At 41.7% G+C, this 24,235-nt stretch overlaps 1 long non-coding RNA gene across 1 annotated transcript; it reads right to left on the bottom strand.

Moving 5' to 3' along the window:
- Positions 1-1,676: 1,676 nt before the first annotated feature.
- Positions 1,677-10,772, bottom strand: LOC128264002 (uncharacterized). The gene is made up of 4 exons (XR_008268624.1): positions 10,716-10,772; positions 2,452-2,475; positions 1,856-2,031; positions 1,677-1,799 (listed from the first exon to the last, which is right to left on the bottom strand). It is a non-coding gene; the product is annotated as an uncharacterized LOC128264002 (long non-coding RNA).
- Positions 10,773-24,235: the final 13,463 nt, after the last annotated feature.

The raw sequence follows: 24,235 nt of genomic DNA, 5'->3' as shown, positions 1-24,235 counted from the left end.
AAACGTAAGAATTTCTCGTGGCGTTGCTGGTTTATTTGAAAAAGCGGAAAAAAATTTCCTATTTCGGCTTGGCCATGTTGAAAACAATCGTGTTTTCTGATATTTAAAAGTTCGAAGTCAAACATTTTTGAAGTTTTTGATTTATTATATAAGTAAGATTAGTCAAAAAGCTTTAAAAAACTTTAGGTTCTTCGAAATGTAATGCATGTTAAGTCGTTCAAACTAATTGGCAGCGCAACATCAACTGTCTCGCTTGAAAATGCATCGCTGGAATGGTTTATTGGATATTCGTTCCTGGGCAAGTTATTATGTGCACTACTGAAGGTTCAATAATAAGAACGTTTGCTGCCAGACGGCTATACTCTGAATTAACATGCCTTGATAGCGAATTTAAATTCGCAAATAGTTGCACTTAGGAACATCACACGGTATCGAAGCGAAGAAATCTAGTGAACTTGTATGATTTCCTCGCATATGTTGCAAAAAAATATTTTCATTTTAAAATGTGTTGTGGCAAAGCTTGCAAATCAATTCCATTTTTAATTTGATTTTGAAATATTTTTGTTTTCCTTTTTTGTATTGTTTTGCTTATGAAACAGTGAGAAATAAAATGTACAAAATTTTAAGTGTATGCTGAATTCAATTTACATGACAAGATAACATTGTAATGTATAGATTTCTTAGGTTAATCTTTTATGTTTCTTTGGTTTATAAGCAAATTAATTGTAAAAATTATAAGTGTATGCTGAATTCGATTTGCATGGCAGGACAATATTGTAATACAAGTATACCTATGTAAGTAATTAATTTTTAAGATCGCTTAAAAGTTGTGATACCGACCTGTTTTAATATCGTTCTTGTGAATATCTTAAAAAAATAATGTTGCATAAAGGTCCATATCAGGGAAGCTTCCTCGGGGTATTCAATATTAAGAACTTGATATATTTGGAAGCATGCATTAATGCATTCCAAAATATTTTTGAGCTCGTAGTAGAGACGTGTACAAAAAACTGGGTTAAGTTTTACGGAGAATCACCAATACAACAGATTTTTGGTTGACACCTTTTCCTTAAATTGAAGGCTTCGTCGACTTCAATCTTGGTAATTGTCATTAGCTCTGAAAGAGTCTGCTTCCCTGACTTTTTCTTCCTCGCGCAGAGGGTACCAACAGGGCTGGCAACAAAAAGCAAATTATATAAAAATATTAACATAAAAAAAAAAAAATTAAGGAACTTTGTTAATTATAATTTTTTAAATATTTATGGCTAGCTTGTATTTTTTAAAAATTGTTTATTTTAGATGTTCATACCCTTGATGAGGGTATTGTAATTTCAATCAAAAGTTTGCTACGCAGTGAAGAGCGCGTTATACCGTTGAAAGAAAAGGAAAATTAAAAAACCAAACAAATTTAGGTTAAAACTTTGCTGTTTTTTTTTTTATTAATTTACTTCCAGATCTAGACATTGTTTACTATTTTATAATAACGATTTTAGCTTTATTAATATCGGACAACAATTTCATAAAGCAAAATCGACATATTATTTTTGAAAATATACGCATAAGAGCCAAAATGTAGATCAAATACTTTTCGGCTTGCCCAAGTTTTCTTTCTTTATTAATAAACATATAAATTTGGACTTACCACTTGACTCCTCATTCGACTTTTGTAAAAGAGCACAACAACTTATTCTCGATATGTTGTTTTTAAATATTGGGAATATTTTTGTTTTAAAATAACCCCAGTTACCAACGAGTTGTTTATCCTTGCCTGGGAATGAGCGAGCGAAGTCTGATTCCACCTGCAAAAATACAAATATTTTAATTTTTATCAGCCGAATATGACTGTGTCTCTCACCAAAACGTGTCCAAACGACCGACGAAGGATTGGGTATTCCTGGAAAATTTCGTCTAGGGTCGCCGAAGATTGCAAAAATGTTCGCCTTATTTCGTAAAGGCTGTTCCACTTGGCAAGAACTTCGCTTATGGGCTCAAAATTGTAGCGAAGCCAGTGTTTCGCTGGTTCACATTCATCTGAAAAACGAATATTAATAGATAAAATTCTTTGGTTTCAATCAACCAATCTTGAACCTCTGCTAAACCCACACTTTTAAATTTGTTTTTTAGGTTGTAATATCATACTTTGCGTATAACAAGCCTCCTGGTTTTTTCCTATGTTTTTATAAAATATGTATCCTACAAATTAATAATGGTGTAATGCAGTATTAAATATATTTAAAAAATTAAATTTTGTCTTACCTTTATTTCTGTGTCAAACAACCCGATTATTTGATCAGCGATAAGCTTTCTTAGTTTGAGTGTCAATTTTCGTTCCTTAGAGTAATGTTTAAAAATGTATTTCGAGTTCTTTGACTCTCACAAAATTTTAGACACGTCCACCTATACATTTCAAAAATTTGTATACAAACCGAATCATACAATGGTAATACTTACTGTTTCATTTTCATTATGATGTGCCTAAAAAATACAAATATAATACAATAGTAATAGTAAAAGTATTTTGCACAAATGTGACGCATGTATGTATATTTAAAACAAGGGTGCTCAATACTGCTTTATGGCAGTGCATTTACAGACAAACAGAAGACAAAAACAGTTTGGCGATCCAAAAAGAAACCAACGAAATTGTTTTGGTCTTGCTTGAGCACCCCTGGCTTTAAAAGTCGCGCGCAGCTTCGCCATTGTTACGGGAGCGGGGTAAGAAATAAAACCAGAAAGAAATAGATACCGTAACCAGAGACAGAAGACACTGTGAACTGCAGGTGGCGAAACACCGAAGTTGGTCAATACAGTAACCAGCAACGAATTGGTCAGAGTAAGCAATTCATACGAAAATACAACTGACAATAGGTGTATGCAGCAATTAATATGAAACCTAGCAGAACCCAGAAGTGGGACAGTAAGCCCGAAAAAGGGGAAATTCTGTACCTAAGTGGGAACACTTAGATGACCCGGAAGCAAAACCACCGGTATAAAAGAGCCCCACCTCAGGTTCAAAGGCAGAGTAAAAAAGATCATTGCGAATCGAGCAGTCGGAGTCCAAGATAAGTGCGAATCAGACAAGAAACGACCGCGGAACCGCGTTAGGTCCACTACTGGCAAAAACAGTAATCGCGGAGGACCTATCCGAGTGATCGAATTTAGAACCCGATAGAAATATAACTTATATATCATGGGATCTACAACCTCGAAAGCATCCGACAACACGGCAAACGTGGTGAACAACGTTGAAATTGTAGACCACAAGGAGGACATAACCAAAGTCTACAATGTTTTGTGCCTCATTACTGGACTCTTGATCTTTATGTTGATTCTGAGCTTCCTCCGGATCTACAAGCGATCTGTACAGAGACGTCGGGACCACGGACACGAGCTGGAGAAAATCATGGCTGTCGCCGCCAATTGGCCAGAAAGGAGCCAGCACTAATATATCAGCCCGTGCAAAGATAAAAAACCACATCATTATTATGATTATTTCAAATTTCGACAAAACATTAAACAATACCCATTCATAATAAACCAGCAATTAAATACAAGCAAAAGACCAAAGTTTTGATTTGTAATTGGAACCACCAGAAGAAACCTCAGCTAGAAGTGCTACCGTCAACCGTCGCGAGTGCCGTTTTAACTCTTCTCTTACCCGCAATTCGTAGCGCCGTAAAGCGAATAACTTTTTTTCTCTGTTTGTGAAATGACAATTAACATAATTTTTTTTTTATATAAATTAATCCAACACCTTATTAATAATGCTAAGAGAATTTGCACTAATATAAATATATTTATGCATATGTGTATAATTAATTTTCCAAACCCAGAATACCACAATGAGAGCTCTCGTCGATGGAAATAAAAAGGGGTAAGTGAGTTGTGTTTGACTTACTGTCAAGCAAACTTTTTACATATATATTTACACATATGCGTATATACCTAGATCTTTGTGCAATTTAAACATTTAGATATACATATATATAGTCTTCATACATTAGATTTTAACGTCCTGTAAGATTCATATTATCATTTTTATAAATTAGCCCAAAATATTATTCTTAAATATATATATTCATGCTTAATGTTTCTTTTTATACGTTAATACAAATATTACATACACTATATACCGAATATTTCTCAATTTAATTAATTTGGCACCCCAATTTACTCTTATATTTGTCAATTAAATGTGCACCTTTTTAAATAAAAATCTTTTTAATAAATTGTAATATGAAGCCGAACTCAATAATGTCTTGGTAAACGTTTATAAAAGGGGGAGCTGGCGCAAATGGAAAAACTCGGGTTAAGAAAAATGACATAACTTTCGACTGACAACATTGACAATAGGGGATCGCATTGCAGTGGCCGGCGGCGATCCATCGGCATACGGGACGTATGAAGGGGCAGGGTAAAACAGCCACACGCTGCCGATCGAAATTCGGTCAAGCGCTCGAACTAGCTACTTGAGAAGCTTGTGGGCAGCGACGACAAATGACAAAACGAACTGAACGATCTCTATATTTTTCCTAAGGCACGATAAATTTATTCTCGTTATGTAGGGGAGGGAGTGGTTTCCAAAGAACCCACCCCATCTGGCGAGCTTAGCCGGCAACCAGCGTGCCTACTCAGGACGCAACTCCCTCGGCCCAAGTCCTGTGGACTGGGCACTAATATACCGACGTAACAGAATTGGCGCCCAACGAAAGGATTCTTCGCATCCTTAGAGCTAGGACTTTTAACATCTGAAGATTTTTTGTTTTACGTATTAAAAGGTTACGATTTCAAAAATCGGAATACCGGATGTAGGGCATATCTGAAAAATTACATGCTATACATAATTTTCAATTTTTCCGCACAAAGATCAAAAATAGTTTGTGTCGACACCTAAAATTCCTCTCCGCAGGTATAGTTAATTTAATTGTTTTTTTTTGTACATATAAAGTCCCCAACTTCAGCGACAGTCTGAATTGAGAAGGCCTCTCAATCGGAACTTTGTCTCAGAATAGCCGTGCGACTTTGTGACTCTTTTTAATTTCCAGTAAAACCATTTGTCTTTGTTTTATTAATAGAAAAATTTAATGCGTTGTAACTGAAAATTGTATAGTCCTTATATAATATTATCAAATCACGTGCAAGACCGACATAGCATTTTTAGGGAACAAACTTAAATTTTTTTTTGGGTTTTCTCTGGCCGACGCTATCCGCTTGAATCAGGCAAGGACCCGGTCGCTCGAGAGGTTCGAGTCCAGAAGAAACCGATTGACCAAGAGGGGGGAGGGGGCGAACAGACCAAATCCGTACAAACCGACGCTATCCGTTTGAACCAGGCAAGAACCAGGTCGCTCGAGAGGTTCGAGTCTGTACGGATTCCAACAATACAAGGGCGGGAGGACGGAATCTATCTCTCTGGCCGACGCTATCCGCTTGTACTAGGCATGAACCAGGTCGCTCGAGAGGTTCGAGTCCAGAGAGAGAGGAAACAGGGAGGCAATTTCTTTCGTCTGTCTCAAATAAAGCTCTAGTCGTCTGTCTGTGAGCGAGTCTACCTGATTCCGACGACTGGGAGGGAGGGGGTTTCGGACAGTTCCTTCTACGGGGAATCAGCACTCCGGTGGAGGCTGTAGTCCTGGGAAGAGGTCAGAAGGACATGAATGGAACTGGTGTCTCCGGTGGAGACCAGTTGAATCCTATCATAAAATTCACTTATTTAGGGACCTTTTAATAACTTCTTGGGGGCTTCATTTCGGACGGTTTCTTGACCCATAAACAACTTCCAATGCCAGCGAACCCGATTTAAAAATTTCTGTATTCTCTTCATAATACAATTGTCAAATAAAACTGCTGTTGTATGCAAAAACAATCAAGCAGCGTAAAAAAGTGAACGAAAACACATTTGTCCCGTTTTTTTTGAGTCGCGTCTTGGCTCAAGTGTCTTTGTCGTCGTCATTCAAGTTGGTAATTTGAAGATTTACCTCAATTATTTTTAATTTTTATATTTTTCTGATTTAACAAAAAAAAGTGTGGCAGGCGTGTGCCACTATCAAGGTTGGTTATTGTTTACTTATTACTTAATTACTTCGGCACGAGCCAAAACCTTGAAATAAGAAGATAGGTCAGTAAATGGCAGGGAAGAGGAAAAAGGTAACGTTGACAATACCGCCTACTAGGACTGCAAGGGCTTCAACCTTAGCCGCAAGACAGGCCTGGAGAGCCAGACAAACCGTGACAACTAGCGATCAACAGGCACAGGAACAGTCGGTCAGCTTTGGCAGCAAGCTAGATAATTTAGGAAGCCTGGCAGATTACCACAGTTCCACCATGGAGGAGTCGACAGGAGCTGTAGGGGGTGAAAACTACTACTTAGGACCACCACAAGGAAGGTCCAGCGTGCTACCCAATACAGGAGCACGGTCACGACAGTCGGAGTCAGAAAGCAGGCTGGAGCGAATGATGTCTGCGTTGATCATGCAAGGCAACGAGTTAAGGGCTACAGTCGCAACCCAGATTACGGAATTAAACACCCAGATAATTAATCTGCAAACAAAAGTGGCAGAAATGAGTGAATCACAATCAAGTAATTCACAAACAACCGGAGACACGCCTGCACAAAGCAGCACTTCTCGGCCGGCACCGTCGAGCCGCGGTGAGCGTCAACTTAACACCGAAACAGGGGTTTCGGGGTCAGCACCGCCGCCAGAACTTAATTCCATGGACCAACATAATCAGAATGACTATGGCAGACGAAACTACAACAGTGCATGGGAGATATCGGGAGCTGAGCACCGACCAACAGAGAACCAGAACGTTAGATTGGACAATTGGAATCTTAAATTTGATGGGACCAGCCGAGGGATGTCAATAGAAAGTTTCCTCTTCCGAGTAGATCGCATGAAAGCACTGTATGGGTATACAGATGAACAGGTATTCCGAGAATTTCACTGTTTACTCACTGGCTCCGCCAGCAAATGGTATTGGCAAATGCTTGAAGACAAAGCGGACGACCATTATTTTGGGTACCACTCATTAACCCGAGCGATGACCAGAGCCTTTTCGACATCGGAGAACGACTATGTCACCATAAAAGAGTTAATGGAGCGACGGCAGGGATATAACGAGAGTTTGGAGGATTATATTTCTGCGATGCACAATCTGCAGTTTAAACTAAGAAATAAGATTCCAGAATCCAACCTGGTGGAGATATTGAAGGAGAACCTTAATTCGCAGATGGGAGCCTTTTTGTTGGCGTCAAGCATATCGACATTAGCCGAGTTTAAGAGGGAAGGAATACGGGTCGAAAAATGGTTGAAGGACAAGAGGTCGCGCCCGCGGCACGTTAACGAAATCATAAATGAATCGGAAGAAGGATATGAAGCCGATGACTACCAGGTGGAGGCTTTTCAGAGCAACCGACCACCGAAGGGAGCTGGAATGGTAAAGCCAGCAAGAGGAAATCCATTTCGTCAAAACTTGGACAAGAAAACCTTGGAGTCAATGGGAACGGAACCCGGAGGGGAATGCACGTCCCCGTTTCATACATACCTTTGCTACACGTGCAATAAGCCGGCGGACTTTTATCGCCACCGTAAAAATGTAGACGGAACAGGGTGCCAAGCCCGGTTCCATGCAACGCAGTGTCATTATTGTGGTAAAAACGACTCTTATCATTCTACTCACTCTTCTTTTTTACGGAAAAGTCTGATCGGAGAGCCGGGGAAGACCGGTCAGAAAAACGACACCCCGAGACAATAAAAGAGGCGACCTCAAGCCCCGCACAGATATCGTCTCATAAGACATGGTATCAGCGTAAGGCAGAGTACGAGGAGGCTCGCGCCCGTATCTTTAATACGGCACAAGAGGAAGAAGACGAAAGGAGTAACCGGAACAATAAGAAACTTCGACACCTGCACCAGACCCTGGAGACTGCACGGGAACTTAAAAGAAAATTAGTTGCGTCTATCATCAGCCTGAAAAATGACAACCGTCTTTTTGCCAAGACAAAAGTAGACGGCGAAGAAATTGTAGCCTTATTGGATACAGGGGCAAGTGCCAACTGCATTGGCAAAGGAGCGGAGCTGTTTTTACAACGGAGGCAGCATAAGATGCAAAGATTAACCAGACAAAACGTACAAACGGCCAGTGGGGGGAAAACTCAAGTTACAGGCATGATCACTCTGCCGGTAGAATGGGAAGGCGAAACAAAAGAATTGGAATTTTAATAGTGCCCGCCCTACAACAACACTTTTATTTCGGAATAGAATTTTGGGAGGAATTTAAGTTGCCTTTACCGGGGAAGCGCCTATTAGAGGTTGCGGAGTTAGATACAGTAGCGCCCGAAGAAGAGAATCCCGAACGCCCCGAAACTGCATACACCCCACACAAACTTACCGAACAACAGGAAAGCACCCTTAAAAAAGTAGTCAACACCTTCCCATCCTGTACGGAGATGGGCTTAGGGAAAACCGAGTTAGAAGAACATGAATAATAGCCCGGATATCTCAGTCGGTAGAGCATGAAACTCCTAAATCCCAGGGTATGGGTCGAGGCCACACGTTAGGGCAATAAAGGACTAATTACAATCGCTCCTCGTAGTTTTTTTTTGCGAGTGCATTCCATGCTGAATCAGCATCGACGACCCTCGAGCGTGTTACGGGAGCGGGGTAAGAAATAAAACCAGAAAGAAATAGATACCGTAACCAGAGACAGAAGACACTGTGAACTGCAGGAGGCGAAACACCGAAGTTGGTCAATACAGTAACCAGCAACGAATTGGTCAGAGTAAGCAATTCATACGAAAATACAACTGACAATAGGTGTATGCAGCAATTAATATGAAACCTAGCAGAACCCAGAAGTGGGACAGTAAGCCCGAAAAAGGGGAAATTCTGTACCTAAGTGGGAACACTTAGATGACCCGGAAGCAAAACCACCGGTATAAAAGAGCCCCACCTCAGGTTCAAAGGCAGAGTAAAAAAGATCATTGCGAATCGAGCAGTCGGAGTCCAAGATAAGTGCGAATCAGACAAGAAACGACCGCGGAACCGCGTTAGGTCCACTACTGGCAAAAACAGTAATCGCGGAGGACCTATCCGAGTGATCGAATTTAGAACCCGATAGAAATATAACTTATATATCATGGGATCTACAACCTCGAAAGCATCCGACAACACGGCAAACGTGGTGAACAACGTTGAAATTGTAGACCACAAGGAGGACATAACCAAAGTCTACAATGTTTTGTGCCTCATTACTGGACTCTTGATCTTTATGTTGATTCTGAGCTTCCTCCGGATCTACAAGCGATCTGTACAGAGACGTCGGGACCACGGACACGAGCTGGAGAAAATCATGGCTGTCGCCGCCAATTGGCCAGAAAGGAGCCAGCACTAATATATCAGCCCGTGCAAAGATAAAAAACCACATCATTATTATGATTATTTCAAATTTCGACAAAACATTAAACAATACCCATTCATAATAAACCAGCAATTAAATACAAGCAAAAGACCAAAGTTTTGATTTGTAATTGGAACCACCAGAAGAAACCTCAGCTAGAAGTGCTACCGTCAACCGTCGCGAGTGCCGTTTTCACTCTTCTCTTACCCGCAATTCGTAGCGCCGTAAAGCGAATAACTTTTTTTCTCTGTTTGTGAAATGAGACCAACATCGCGCAATTGCCCAAGAAATGACAATTAACATAATTTTTTTTTATATAAATTAATCCAACACCTTATTAATAATGCTAAGAGAATTTGCACTAATATAAATATATTTATGCATATGTGTATAATTAATTTTCCAAACCCAGAATACCACAATGAGAGCTCTCGTCGATGGAAATAAAAAGGGGTAAGTGAGTTGTGTTTGACTTACTGTCAAGCAAACTTTTTACATATATATTTACACATATGCGTATATACCTAGATCTTTGTGCAATTTAAACATTTAGATATACATATATATAGTCTTCATACATTAGATTTTAACGTCCTGTAAGATTCATATTATCATTTTTATAAATTAGCCCAAAATATTATTCTTAAATATATATATTCATGCTTAATGTTTCTTTTTATACGTTAATACAAATATTACATACACTATATACCGAATATTTCTCAATTTAATTAATTTGGCACCCCAATTTACTCTTATATTTGTCAATTAAATGTGCACCTTTTTAAATAAAAATCTTTTTAATAAATTGTAATATGAAGCCGAACTCAATAATGTCTTGGTAAACGTTTATAAAAGGGGGAGCTGGCGCAAATGGAAAAACTCGGGTTAAGAAAAATGACATAACTTTCGACTGACAACATTGACAATAGGGGATCGCATTGCAGTGGCCGGCGGCGATCCATCGGCATACGGGACGTATGAAGGGGCAGGGTAAAACAGCCACACGCTGCCGATCGAAATTCGGTCAAGCGCTCGAACTAGCTACTTGAGAAGCTTGTGGGCAGCGACGACAAATGACAAAACGAACTGAACGATCTCTATATTTTTCCTAAGGCACGATAAATTTATTCTCGTTATGTAGGGGAGGGAGTGGTTTCCAAAGAACCCACCCCATCTGGCGAGCTTAGCCGGCAACCAGCGTGCCTACTCAGGACGCAACTCCCTCGGCCCAAGTCCTGTGGACTGGGCACTAATATACCGACGTAACACCATCTACTGCAATCGAATTCCTAAAAATGCATATTCCGTTTTACTTGCAGCTGCTTCGACTTCTGAATTTTACAGAAGTAGAGGCAAAAGAATTTGGCAAAACAGATCTGTTGTAAACAGTGGAAGGGAGAGGGAAGAAAGAATGACAGAGAACGAAGGATGAAGAGAGGGTTAAAGGGAGCGTGCGCGAGAGAGAGACAGAAAGACAGAAACAAACTCTGCGAATTAAGATGTTAAACAATTTAAAAACACATTCGACACTTGCAAAAACATTTATGTATGTATGCATTTACACACATGCATATATGTATTTATATTCATATCAGAGATCTGCACCGGTTGCTTATTTGGCCATGCAGTTGCATATGAATTATTTTACTTTATCATTTTTATTTTTCTAAATCTATTAATATAAATATATATAACTTTCAATCTCTATTTACTCTTGCTAATTAAATTCGAGCACCAACAAAAACCAAGTAACTCAATGCGAGATCACTTGGCACCAAAAATAAACGCATATGTATGTTTTTATACAAAAAATCACGTTTTTGTATATATATTTACAAAAACGTAATTTTTTTACGTGTATGTGTGCTAGAACATTTCTTTAAAATGTGTTGTGTGTTTCCTAATTGTTTCTCATCTCCATTTATATTTATTGCATTTATCTTACCTTTCCCTTTTGCCTCTTCGTTAAATAATAAATAAATAAAATTGACTGCTTGGCCAAACAGCTCCTTATTATGGCTTTTTTGATCCCACTGAAGGCATTCCAAAACCCTTTCGGTGATATTTAGTTCTGAAACATGCAATACTTAAAAGTAAATAAATAAAATTATTTAAAAACTATCAAACGCGTAACATAAATTTCTTTATACAACGTCTTTTATAGCGCGCGTTGCATAGGTTCACATGTAAACGCATTGCATTGTTATACTTACCTTCAAAATTTGTTGTGAAGGCCTCGCCCTCCAACCCCTTCAAAAACGTGGCATGCATTGCACTTCACAAATTACACTTAGTGGCACGTGCCAAGAAAACATTTTTTGGTTATGCTCGGCAGAGTCAACCGACTGTCAACCAACTTCGTTTTTTACCGTTCCTTTTCTTTCGCGTAGCATTTGTTATTAAAAGGCTGGTTTTCTATTTTTGAAGGATATTGCTCTATGGAACTCAAAGGCAAATTCACCTTTAAAAACTTAACAATTTTTGTTGCTGTTGTCGTTCGAAAAAAAAAACAATAAAAAGTCTTTTTCCTATTTTTAAGAAAGTCTTTTCTTAAAAGTTCACAATCAGGAAGGATTTCCATTTTTAAAAACAATTTTTTCTGGAATCAAAAAGTTTTTGTCATTGATTCAAAGACTGGCCGATTTAAAGGCGAGAATTCTAAATTTTGGAAATTTTTTTCTATGAGCGTAGTAAACTCATTAAAGGTTTTAACTCATTTACAAATTGGAAGCTCTGTTTTATTTAGATAAATTATCTTTTTTATGTAACAGGATGTTGCTCCTGTATTAATTAAAACCTATATTTTCTTTTTTTTTTTGATTTTGTTATCTATTCTCTTCAAGTGGGGTAATCCTACTGTAAGTTTTCTGTACACTCTGTCGTAACACTCCATAACAGTTTGTTTGCTCTGGGTAAGAATACTTAGTTTTTGTTCAATTATGTTTAGTGGTCTCCTATCGCTAAAAACTAAATCTAGCCTGGCCAGAATGGCATCAAAGTTCAATACTGTTCCGTGAATGGTTACAGCATCAATGGCTTTTTCCTTTACCTTATTCCTTAATATTGATAATGCTGCTAAATATCGCTTTCTTTTTCGAGTGTATTGGCTCATGACGTTCTCTGCTGTTTCCCTCCAACTAAAAAATTCTTCTAGTTTAATAAATCGTCAAAATTTTCCAGGGTGTATTATAAAGATTATCTTTTTAATCCTTAAATTATAATTGTCCTTAATTCTTACTGTTTTTCAGTTTCTTCGCTTAGTCCCTCTTCTTTAGTTTATTTGATTGTTGTTGTGTTGATTCTAGCGAGGGAATTCCCTTCAGCCATTCCGTCCTTCTTAAGTTTATTTAATTGCTGTAGATTTGAGTTTGGCGAGCGAATGCCCTTCAGCTTTTCCTTCCTTCTTTATAATTTTTTTGATTGGTTCCTTTCTAATTATCCATGTTTTTCTTAGTTGAATTTTGTCTTTTTAATTTATATTATTTTTTATTAGTTCCATTTTAATGTATTTTTGTTTTATTGCATTTTGTTACAATGTTTGGTAACGTTCCTGAGTTGTTACTTTCGTCGCCGTTGGTTAAGAAGAGAAGGAACCAGAGATGGGATCTCGTGATCAAGCTTTTTCTATCGAGAAGTGCCATTCACGGTGAAGCCTGCGCAGGATCAGCTGCTTGGCATTCCCCGACAGTCGCTGACACTTGGTTGGAACTCATACGGTAGTCCCCACATTACTCCCCCCAGTAATCAGCAAGGCTGATTGCTGGACCAGGAAGTTGACAACTAATTTGGGAAACGAGCCGGTAGCTGCACAAGCCGTCCTCCTCGCGTTGTCGCCGATGTTGGCTGCATTTCGGCGGGCGATGCGTTGATGTCTGTTCTGAGTGTCGCTCACAGTCCAAGCAAGTCGATGGGGATGCGGTTGACGGTGTTGTGACGGCGTTAAGACATTTCAATGCTGCTTTTAGTGTGCGAAGAAAGCGCTCGTGATACCATTTGACTGCAGGTGATATGGTGTAGTCCTGCTCAATTTTACGCCTAGGATGCGCGACAGCTCTTTAAAAAGGCCGGGCTCGAACTAGCTTCCTTGGTCGGTCGTGATCCTTACCGGCACACCGTAACGTGGGATCCACCCGTGCAGGAGTGCAAGTGCCACCCCTTCAGACGTGATTTCGGTCACTGGAAATACTGCTGGCCATCTGCTGAATCGGTCGATGACCGTCAAGCAGTAACGATAGCCATTGGAAGGGGTAGCGGGCCGATCAGGTCTATGTTGATGTGTTTAAATCGGGCATCGGGCACACCGAAACTGCTGAAGGCGGTTCTGTTGTAGCAATGTATTTTGCATCGCTGGCACTGAAGGCAGGACGATGACCATGAGGCGATGTCCTTGTTGATGCTGGGCCACACGAAGCGTTCAGTGACCAACTTGACGGTGGCAAGCTTGCCAAAGTGGGCCATACCATGGGCATACGTCGGATATGGTTCTTCGCATTGGCGACGGAATGCATGGGCGAATACGGGACGACGATACATCACAATATAGGCTTACTTTAGAGTGGGGCAGCTAAAGTTTACGGTGAATAATACGATGATTTGCCTGGCTTGATGTTTTTCAATAGCTGGTTCAGCCCGTCGTCCGCTTCTTGTAGGTTTGCGCATTCGTCCATGTCGATCTGCTCGATTCCCGCGATGCGGGATAAGGTGTCTGCAACGGTGTTAGCGGCTAAGCTCGATTTTCATGCAGAATTCGGCTATAACTAGAGGCTTGTGATAGGTGAAAATGGTGCAGTCGCGTCCTTCGATCATGAAGCGATTGAAATTGACGGCCTGGAAAATTGCTAGCAGCTACCGGTCGTACGTACTGTGTGTGTCCGTCATGCGCTTCGAGTAGAAGTTCAGTGGTTGCAGTTGCCCTTCGTTAACCTAATGAAGCGCTGCAAGGGGCGCGTTGGCTATCGGGTGCGCTAACCGTGTTGCGCTGGCCAAGTCGGATTTGCAGCGTGCAAATGTTTTTGTGGCATCCTCGGTCCATACCAAAGGCGATTGGTCGTTCTTCTTGTTGCCAGTGCTGAGCGCTTGGAGAATGCCTTTAACGACGGCTGCTTGCGGCAGAAAACGGCGGTAATAGTTCAGCATGGCAATGAATTGGCGCATTTCGCAAATCTTTGTTCGCTTCGGGAACGCGTTCATCGCGTTCACTCGTTCGACCGTTGGGGATTCGCTGGATGCCGTGATATAGTGTCCAGTAATATTACGTCAGTCTTTCAAAATACACTCTTCGCCACGTTTTGTGAGGAGTCTTAAAACTCCCCACGAATCTCGATGTAGGAGAGCTGCATAGCAACAGCGAAGTAGACGAGAATGCCGGAGGAGTCAAGGGAAACAAGGTCAAACTGTAAACAACGGACCTTGGACCCGGGCAAAGCGGAGACACCGTGAACTAACTGTACCACGCTGAACATTGGACCCTCACACGGCAAGGGCAACAAGGTTCGCATAACATCCAGAGTCTCGGAAGAGCCTCCCGAGTCAGATACCAACAAGCAGTCGACGACGAGGAGCGACGCCGCAGAGGACAACGACGAGGAGCAGCAGTAGTGGGAGAGCCGCGAGGCTATATATAAGGAGACAAATAAAAACCTTTACGATCCCAACATAACTCTTGCATTATTCTTTGGTCAAAAGCAATCACCCAATATAAATTTGGTGGAACGATCCCACAACTTCTCTGAGCTAGCCGCCCGTTTACGTAACGAGGGAGATATTCAAGAAATCAGGTCGTAACATCTGGCGCCCATGAGTGATTGCCCTGATTAAGATAACAAAAGATCAAAGATGGAAAAGTCCTGGATTTATAATCCCAGGAAGGAGGACTTCGCCGAGGTGAGCAATGTTCTGGGAATAGAACTGGAGGGCTCAGTAGAGGCGATGAAAAAGACCCTGGCAGAGACGATGGACCGTAGAGCAGAAGACCCGGTCGTGGCAGAGTTGGTGTCAGCTCTGGAGATCAAATTCCGGAAGCTGCCGGTCCCAAAATTTAAATTAACTACCGCGAATGCCGAAGTTCTGATATCATGGCAAGCGACGGCAGGCAGCGAGAAGGTAGCCGAGAGAGGAGAGAAAGCCTACGGCCACATTCGCAGGACTACGCCAGGGTTGCCAAGCATGTCCGAGAGTGGAACTTTCGGTATGACGGCAACGATAAGGCGTGACATACGGTCTGGATTCCCACGAGTGTTCATACCTGGCCTTAACGGCCATATCTCAGATGTAATATTTTCAAAGAATCCACCCGATTTACCGAATGCAATAATAATCGTATAAGAACTTGATAGCAACAATTTAAGGGCCCAATTCGCAAACAATTTTATATCATCACAACGCAAGACTAATGAGTATGGGCAACGAAACCCAAATAATAAACCAAGACAATATAACAATAAATAAATAAATACTAATAACTTAAGGTTTAATCAAGCAAATAATCAAAACAGAAATAATTATAACAATTTTAATCAAAATAGAAACCATACCTGGAATCATTTAATAAAACCCAAAAAAATCAGTGGAACTCTTTTAGACCAGCCAATGGATGTTGATGAATCAATTCAGAGGCCAAAAAGACCTAATAATCAAGGATATAATAATTATCACATTATAACAACTACAATCAAAATAAATGGAATCAAACTAAAAGAATTGAAACACAAAACACACAACAGGAACAACCTCAAAATAAAAGAGTACAAACAGGAACTGTTAACCAACCGGCTAACAAGACTATGATGTTAAACAATATTGAAGAGGATTATTTTTTGGGCAAACTCAGGAGTAGGCCTACCTTACAAAATAAGACATGATAATAAAATAAATAAAAATTTAAGATATTAATTGATACAGGGGCAATTTCTTGTTATATTAAAACAGGGATTTATAAAAAAAAAAATGAACTACTAATATATAAAAGAGCATGCACAGTCAATAGATATTCAATAATTAAGTTTTATCATATGATAACTATTTTCGATACGCGGTATACTGTTCTAGACTCAGATTTACTTGTTGGCTACAACCTATTGAAAAAATCGGAGATGTAATTGATACAGCAAAAGGGGTAATAAAGTATAATGGAAAGGAGGAAAAGATAAATTACGATAACGGAAGAAAACACCATTATTCCGTTAAGAGAATTTATAATAAAAAAAATACTTAGATCAAAAGCCTCAAATCAGAACCGAATCCGACAAAAATAAAAGTTTGGGATACAAAAATTATGAACGCGCCGACGTCAAAATATCCGACAAAAATTAAAGTTTGGGATACAAAAATGCTGAACGCGCCGACGTAGAACTATCCGACACCCAAAAAATTAACAATATACAGAATTCATCCTCATATCAAAGGAAAGATTTGGAGGACAAAATAATAAATATTATTAATAAAGAGCATTAAAAAATAAATACCCTTACGCTCTATTAGCTTCAGATTTTGTGAATTCTGAAATCGCCAGAATGCTTAAAAAAGAAATAATTAGGCCAAGCAGAAGCCCTTATAATTCCCAGGTATTTGTCGTACCAAGAAAGGGTTTTAACGAAGATGGAACTCCAAAACTTAGACTAGTAATAGATTATAAGAATCTTAACGAAAACACCATACCGGATAGATATCCAATGCAGGATCCTTCCGTAATTTTGTCAAACCTCGGGTACTTTTCCACAATTGATTTGTAATCAGGATTCCACCAAATTCTCATGAATGAAACAGACGTTCAAAAAACCTCATTCTCAATAAATAATGGAAAATACGAATTCCTGAGAATGCCATTTGGGTTAACAAACGGTTAGAATATTCCAAAGAGCGATGGATGATATTTTGAAAGAACAAGTTGGAAAAACGTGTCATGTCTATATGGATGATATTATTATTTTCTCAAAAACAATTGAATAGCATTATAAAGATTTAATTGTTATTATTAAAATTTTGCTGAACGCAAATATGACAATTTCGGTTGAAAAATCAAAGTTCTTCAAATTGGAAACAAACTTTCTCGGTTACATTGTTTCCCACAATGTGATCAAAACCGATCCCGAAAAATTTTCAAAATCTTAAAATATCCAATCCCTAAAAATATTCGAGAGCTTAGAAGCTTCCTAGGCCTTACAAGATACTACAGAAAATTTGTTCAAAATAACGCCAAAATTGCTAAGCCGTTAACGAAATATTTACAAGGCCAAAATGGCAAAGTAGCAAAAAAGGCATCCCGTAAAACTTCTATACAGTTGGATGAGCTTTCAACGAGCTCAAAAATAATTTAATCGCACAAGTAGACTTACTTCAGACCGATTATAATAAAAAATGTACTTTAACAACCGATGCGTCAGATTTGGCTATTGGTGCGGTTCTTTCTCAGGAAGGAAAACCAATTACTTTTATATCAAAAACTCTCTCAAAAACTAAACAATTATATGTAACTAATAATAAGAAACTTTTAGCTATAGTTTGGGCTTTTAAAAATTTACGAAATTATTTATATGGAGTTAACAACATTGAAATTTACACAGATCATCAACATGTTTCATTTTCAATTTCTCAAAAGAACCCTAATATTGAAATGAAAAGATGGTATTCTTTCATTGAAAGCTCTTCTCCAAAAATTATTTATAAGCCAGGAGCAACAAATTTTATTGCAGATGCATTATCTAGGATACAAATTAATAACTTAACAGAAAGTATCGAGTCGGTCTCAGATCAAAACACTACAAGAAACCCGAAAACCCTTAAACCAGTGTAAGCAACAATTGCTAATAACAACGGGGAGGTACTACACATATAATAGAGTATGACACTCCGGAAAATTTAATAACTATCTTAAAGTAATACATTCCACCTAATATAACAAGTCGGAATTCATTGTAGCTTAGAAGACCTTTATATAATTCAAAAACCCCTTTAAAGATCATTTTATAAATAAATTTTTATTTACTAGAATATTTGTCCAAGACGTAGAAAACGCTGAATACAGATCGCTTATAATAACATAAACGCATTGTCGAGCACACAGAGGGCTTGATGAAAATTATAAACAAATTAACCGGCTATATTATTGGCCTAACTTATATCAAAAACTAAAGGAGTTTGTTAAGAATTGCACAATCTGCAATCAGAACAAATATAACAGACATCCAGTGCAAATTTCTAAAGGTCAAACACATATTCCGGATAGAGAAGGTGAAAGTTTGCATATTGACATTTATTGCGCCCAAAATCTTATATTCATCACTTGTATAGATTCATATTCAAAATTTTTAGTCGTAAAAGAAATCCCAAATAAATTAAATATAGAAAACAAAGTTTCAGAGATTCTGCAACAATTCCCATTAGACAAAACCTTGATGATAGATAACGAACCAAGTTTTTCTGCATCCCAATTTAAATCTTTTGCACAAAATATATCTTCATTTTATGCAGATACTCGACATAGTACTTCCAACGGACAAATTGAAAGGGCACACTCTACTTAAACAGAAATTGCACGTTACACTAAAGATGAATGTTACTTAGTTGATTACTCCGAAATAGTAATTATAGCAGAACAAAAATACAACTTATCAATTCACTCTATAACCAATCAACAACCATATGATAAATTATTTAATAAAATCAAATACGATAAAAATCCCCAATTGTTAAAAGAAGCACAGGATATAATGTTACATTTTCATATTAAAGACAGAAAAGAAAAGGACTATCACGTAGGAGAAGTAATTTACGAAAAGAAAGACGGGGAAAGAAATAAGCTTAACTCTAGATATAAAAACGGTGTGAGGAGTCTTAAAACTCCCCACAAATTCCGAGGCAGGAGAGCTGCATAGCAACAGCGAAGGAGGCGAGAATGCCGGAGGAGTCAAGGGCAACAAGGTCAAACGGTAAACAACGGACCTTGGACCCGGGCAAAGCGGAGACACCGTGGACAAGGGCAACAGGGTCGAACGGTAAAATGGCGGACTTCGGACTCGCACAAAGAGGACGCACCGTGAACTAACGGTGCGGCAGTGGACCTTGGACCCGATCACGCGAGCTGGAAAAGGGAAATAACGGGACCATCACAGGCTATAAAAGGCGGCGCAAGCGCAGCACAGGAGGAGTAATAGTGCGAGAATCAAAGCGAGTGCGTGTACGCGAGACCAGTAGCAAGTTAATCAAGTGCCGAGGACCAGGATCATGATCGCAAAGTCGAGACGCCGAATGACTGAGAGTCTACAAGGCTGAGGCTTCAACGCTGAGATCCAACGGGTGCTAGGTCGTGGTTAAATCGAGCTCAGGGAGTCCTTGCGTGGAGTCTGCGATAAAGGTGGTTGGGCGAAGAGGTCGAACCGAGTTCAACCTGCTAGGCGATACACCTTGCCGACACAATCCGGACCGACTTAGGGAGCCTGCAATAAAGGTGGCTAGGCGAAAAGGCAGAACCTCGTTCTACCTGCTAGGCGAAACACCTTGCTGGTCCCGACAGTGAGGTTCGCATAACATCCAGAGTCTCGAAAGAGCCGTCACGAGTCAGATAACAGCAAGCAGTTGACGACGAGGAGCGACGACGCGAGGGACAGCGACGAGGAGCGACGCCGCAGAGGACGACAACGAGGAGCAGCAGCAGCTGAAGAGCCGCGAGGCTTGTGTAAGGAGACGAATAAAGACAATTACGAGCCCAACAGAACTCTGGCGTTATTCTGTGGTCAAAGGCAATCACCCAATATAAATTTGGGGGAACGAACGAGTGATTGCCCTGACCAAGAGAATGAAAGAGCAAAGATGGGAAAGTCCTGGATTTATAATCTCAGGAAGGAGGACTTCGCCGAGGTGAGCATAGTTCTGGGAATAAAACTTGAGGGCTCGGTAGAGGCGATGAGGAAGACCCTGGCAGAGACGGTTGACCGCATAACAGAAGACCCGGTAGTGGCAGAGTTAGTGGCAGGTCTGGAGGTCAAATTCCGGAAGCTGCCGATGCCAAAATTTAAACTAACAGTGGATTTATCCAAAATCCAGCCAACGCTTGCCGCAGATGCGGGGGCGCAGACCATTGGACGAAGGAGTGCCGGAACCGGCGAATCACGTTCTGCTGGCGATGCGAAAAGATAGGCGTCCGAACGGTGGAGTGCTGTTCGGGAAACGCGCAACGATCCCAGCCTCCGAGGGGCGGCCAGGGATCGTAAGGTGCTGCCTCTCAAAAATAATGGGCGACCTGAAGGCGGAAGAAATGCAACTGTCCGCCACAGTGCTCATAGGTGACGCGAACGCTAAGGCCACGGTGGACACCGGCGCGACAGCGAGTTTCATCAGCAAAGAGCTGGCGGACAGGCTGCAGGCGGCAGGAAAGGTTGGACCCACAAAGAGGCAAGTACGGATGGCGGACGGTAGATCCGGAGACGTAAAATCGCAGCTAGAAATTCAAATCGGACTTGGCACAAGAAAAGTATCAATGGAGCCGCTAATCCTACCAGGATTGATCGACGCACTGTACTAGGATGGAACTTCCTCACCAAAATCGGAGCCGAGGTGAAATGCGCAGGTCACAGCGTTGTGATACCGGCGAGGGACAGACACCGATGCTGGCTAGAGGATAAACTGTCGGTAGTAATCGTGGACGCACCGAAGGGATTTTCGGAAAGGATGTGGACCAGTTTTTAAAGACCTAGTTGGAGAGCCTGGAAAATCTGCAAGGCACGTCAAACGTGGCAGTACACAGGATCACCATGAAGAACGATCAGACGGTCAAACAGCGGTACTATCCGAAAAATCCAAAAATGCAGGGCGATATCAACGCCAAAGTAGACGATATACTGCCCGACGCTGTAGTCCGCACTTTTTTGTCGTTGCATGCTCGTGTTGTCCTCGCTTGTCTGTACCGAGCTCTTGTGTTTGTTGCTTAAGCTCACTGACGTGGACGGTTCGTTATTTTTGTGTATCCTTGTGGCGGATTCTACAAATGACTGGTGAGACGAAGTCTATTACCGTGTACGGTCCGTCATATCTCGGCACTAGCTTTTCCACGAAATCCTCGGCTGCCTTTGACAAATGGTGCTCCTTCGCCCAGACCGTGTCCCCTATTGTTGGATTCCATTGCCTCCTTCGTGGATTGTAATGCCTGGCTTGGTCCTGAGCAGCTTTCTCCATGTTTCTGGCATGGCTCGGGGAATGAGGTTCAACTTAAAACCGTATGTGCTTGCTGACCATTCCACTTGGAACAGAAACTCCATTGGTTTCTTCGTGCCGTCAAACTTGAACGACCATTCCCTGACTTGATTTGCGACTTTTGCATAGTCTGGTGCTCTAGGCTTTTGCTGTTCTGGTCTTCTTTCTTGACTTGTGCCCCTGCTCCTTCATGCTCTCCACGCCCAGGCTAGCTAAGAGCTGTTCGCCGTCTGGGACTTGCAATTTGCCGCTTGAGCCTGGTTCATCGTATATTTCCTAAAGCTCAGCCCAAATTTCTGCCATTCCTGTGTCGTTTTGTGTTTTCGTAACATACTCTGAAAGGGCTCTTCGCATGTCGTCCGACCTGCCCTCCAGAATGATGCCAAGCTTGGCTGCCACCTTTGGGAAATCCTCTATCTGCTCGCTACGAATATGGTGCGGCTTGCTCAGAAGATGTAAGTGTTCGTCCCATAAAATTTATATATACGTGACCGCCCTGTTGTTCAGTGAAAACGCACAGAAAGATTGTGAGTATACAGTGGTCTTTTATTCGCCGACTTGACCCTCGGCCTGGGTGGTGTATTGATAATGTAGAAATATATTCTGCCGTCGTCTCCTTCCCACGTTGAATGTCTCGCTGGATCGTGCCGTCTGCAAAGTGGTGTCTCCCTCGCCGGTTTCGCTCGCGATGTCTTTTGCTACCTTTGGCTCGGCGGGGTTACAGGGATTAGGGATGCGTCTCCGTTCCCAGACTACGGTGAACAGGCACTGTGCTCTCAAGGCGTACGCCTTTCGCAGCCGCAGTTTCCTGTCCCTAGCTCTGTCCCGGTCGGTCACACCGGACGTCGGATCAGTTTCTACCTGACGGTTTAGGCGTACGCCGAAAGCCTCCAATGCAGTCCCTGGGTCAAACGCCAGGTTCTAGACGATCGCTTCCACCCTACCCCATCTGCCGCAGGCCTAAGAATTCGAAGAATATGTTGCTCGCACGACACTCGTTGTTCGTAGTCCTGGGGTCCTCGTTGTCCTTATCCTGCCTCCATTTATTTCGACCGGCTCCGCTCCATGTTGGCGACTCGGTAAGCTGCCGTTCTGGGACTCTAGCGGTGGACCGCTATGTTCTCAACGCATACGCCTTTCGAGACACCAGCTGAACAAACGCGCGTCTTTCCGGGCTAGTCGCACCAGGACCTTGTACAGTTCCTGCAGGACGATCAGGCATACGGTGTCCGGAGTTCGCCAATGCAGTTCTTGTAGGCAGGCAGCTAGTTCTAGACAACTTTCCTTCTGAGCCCACGGTTCTTCGTCGAAGGACTCTATTTGTTCAACTCTGTCGGACACGCCGAGTGGGATGCCAAGCTCAAATCGCGACAGAAGTTGTGACAAAGCGCCTGGACTTAGCCGTGTGATGCCGTAAGGACCCCAGCTACCTGTGTCTCAATTCGAAAACTTTAGCTCTAAATGCCGAACGTCTCGACGTAGCGATCTTGTGTCCTTGATGACTCCGCACGGCTTTACTTGCTCCTTCACGTTGTTTCACTAGTTACTGGTTCACTTGATGACTGTTACTTGTTGACTTGGTAGAAATCGACTGATCCAGCTTCCTGCGCTCGGCCGGTTTATATAGGCCTCCATTTACCGCTAGTTATCGGCGTCTCCTTGCCTCCTGGTCCAAAGTCCACGGTTTTACCGTTCAACCTTTCGCCCTCTGCGCACGGCACCAATATCAGGGTCCAAAGTCCGGTGCCGTCCCGTTACTTCCTTCTGCACACGGCCCTTCGCCGCTCTCTTCTGTCCCTCTCGGACTATTCCTGTCCTTGTCTGGTGGGCCAGAATGTGGGGGCCGTCGAGGCCATCGGAGGGCGTGGAACCGGGGGGGGGCGCGCTACCGTATTGTGGTAGCAGGGGTCTGGGTGCGGGTTTTCAGGGCCCAATAAAGTGGGCTCAACACGAAAATACCAGCGATGGCCATGCTGGACCCACTATCGATAAGTGCGATCGAGACGTTTTCAGTAGAGTGGCCAGACGACGGCAATCGGTAGGGTGATTTCAAACACGGAGAACTGTTTGGGCGGGAAATTCAAATTACACGCGGGGAGCTGTCTGGGGAACGAGATACAGTTTTGGTAAAGTTCAAGTCTTTCGGGAAACTGTCTAGGGAACAGGCTAACGCAGCACAGCCATAGGAAAGTTAAAGGTCTTTCAGGGCGCTGTCTACGGGAAGTCTTTCGAGGAGAGTTTAGGGAAAGTCGACGTCTTTTGGGGAACGAGTTTGGCTAGGAATTTGAGTAAACGAAAAACAGGGGCAGGGAAATCTCGACTTTCATAACATTTCCGAAGAAAGGGGCGAATGTGAGAGGTCTTAAAACTCCCCACAAATCCCGATATAGGAGAGCTGGATAGCAACAGCGAAAGAGGGGCGAGAATGCCGGAGGAGTCAATGGCAACAAGGTCAAACTGTAAACAACGGACTTTGGACCCGGGCAAAGGGGAGACACCGTAAATTAATGGTACCACGCTGGACAATGGACCCTTACACGGCAAGGGCAAAAAGGTCGAATGGTGAATTGGCGGACTTCGGACCTGCACAAAGAGGACGCACCGTGAACTAACGGTGCGGCAGTGGACCTTGGACCCGATCACTGGA

This window comes from Drosophila gunungcola, unplaced genomic scaffold (genome assembly GCF_025200985.1).
Source record: "Drosophila gunungcola strain Sukarami unplaced genomic scaffold, Dgunungcola_SK_2 000042F, whole genome shotgun sequence".
NCBI classification, from domain to species: Eukaryota; Metazoa; Arthropoda; class Insecta; order Diptera; family Drosophilidae; genus Drosophila; species Drosophila gunungcola.
Note: the sequence above shows the minus strand (reverse complement) of the source record. Positions and strands in the feature narration are given on the sequence as shown.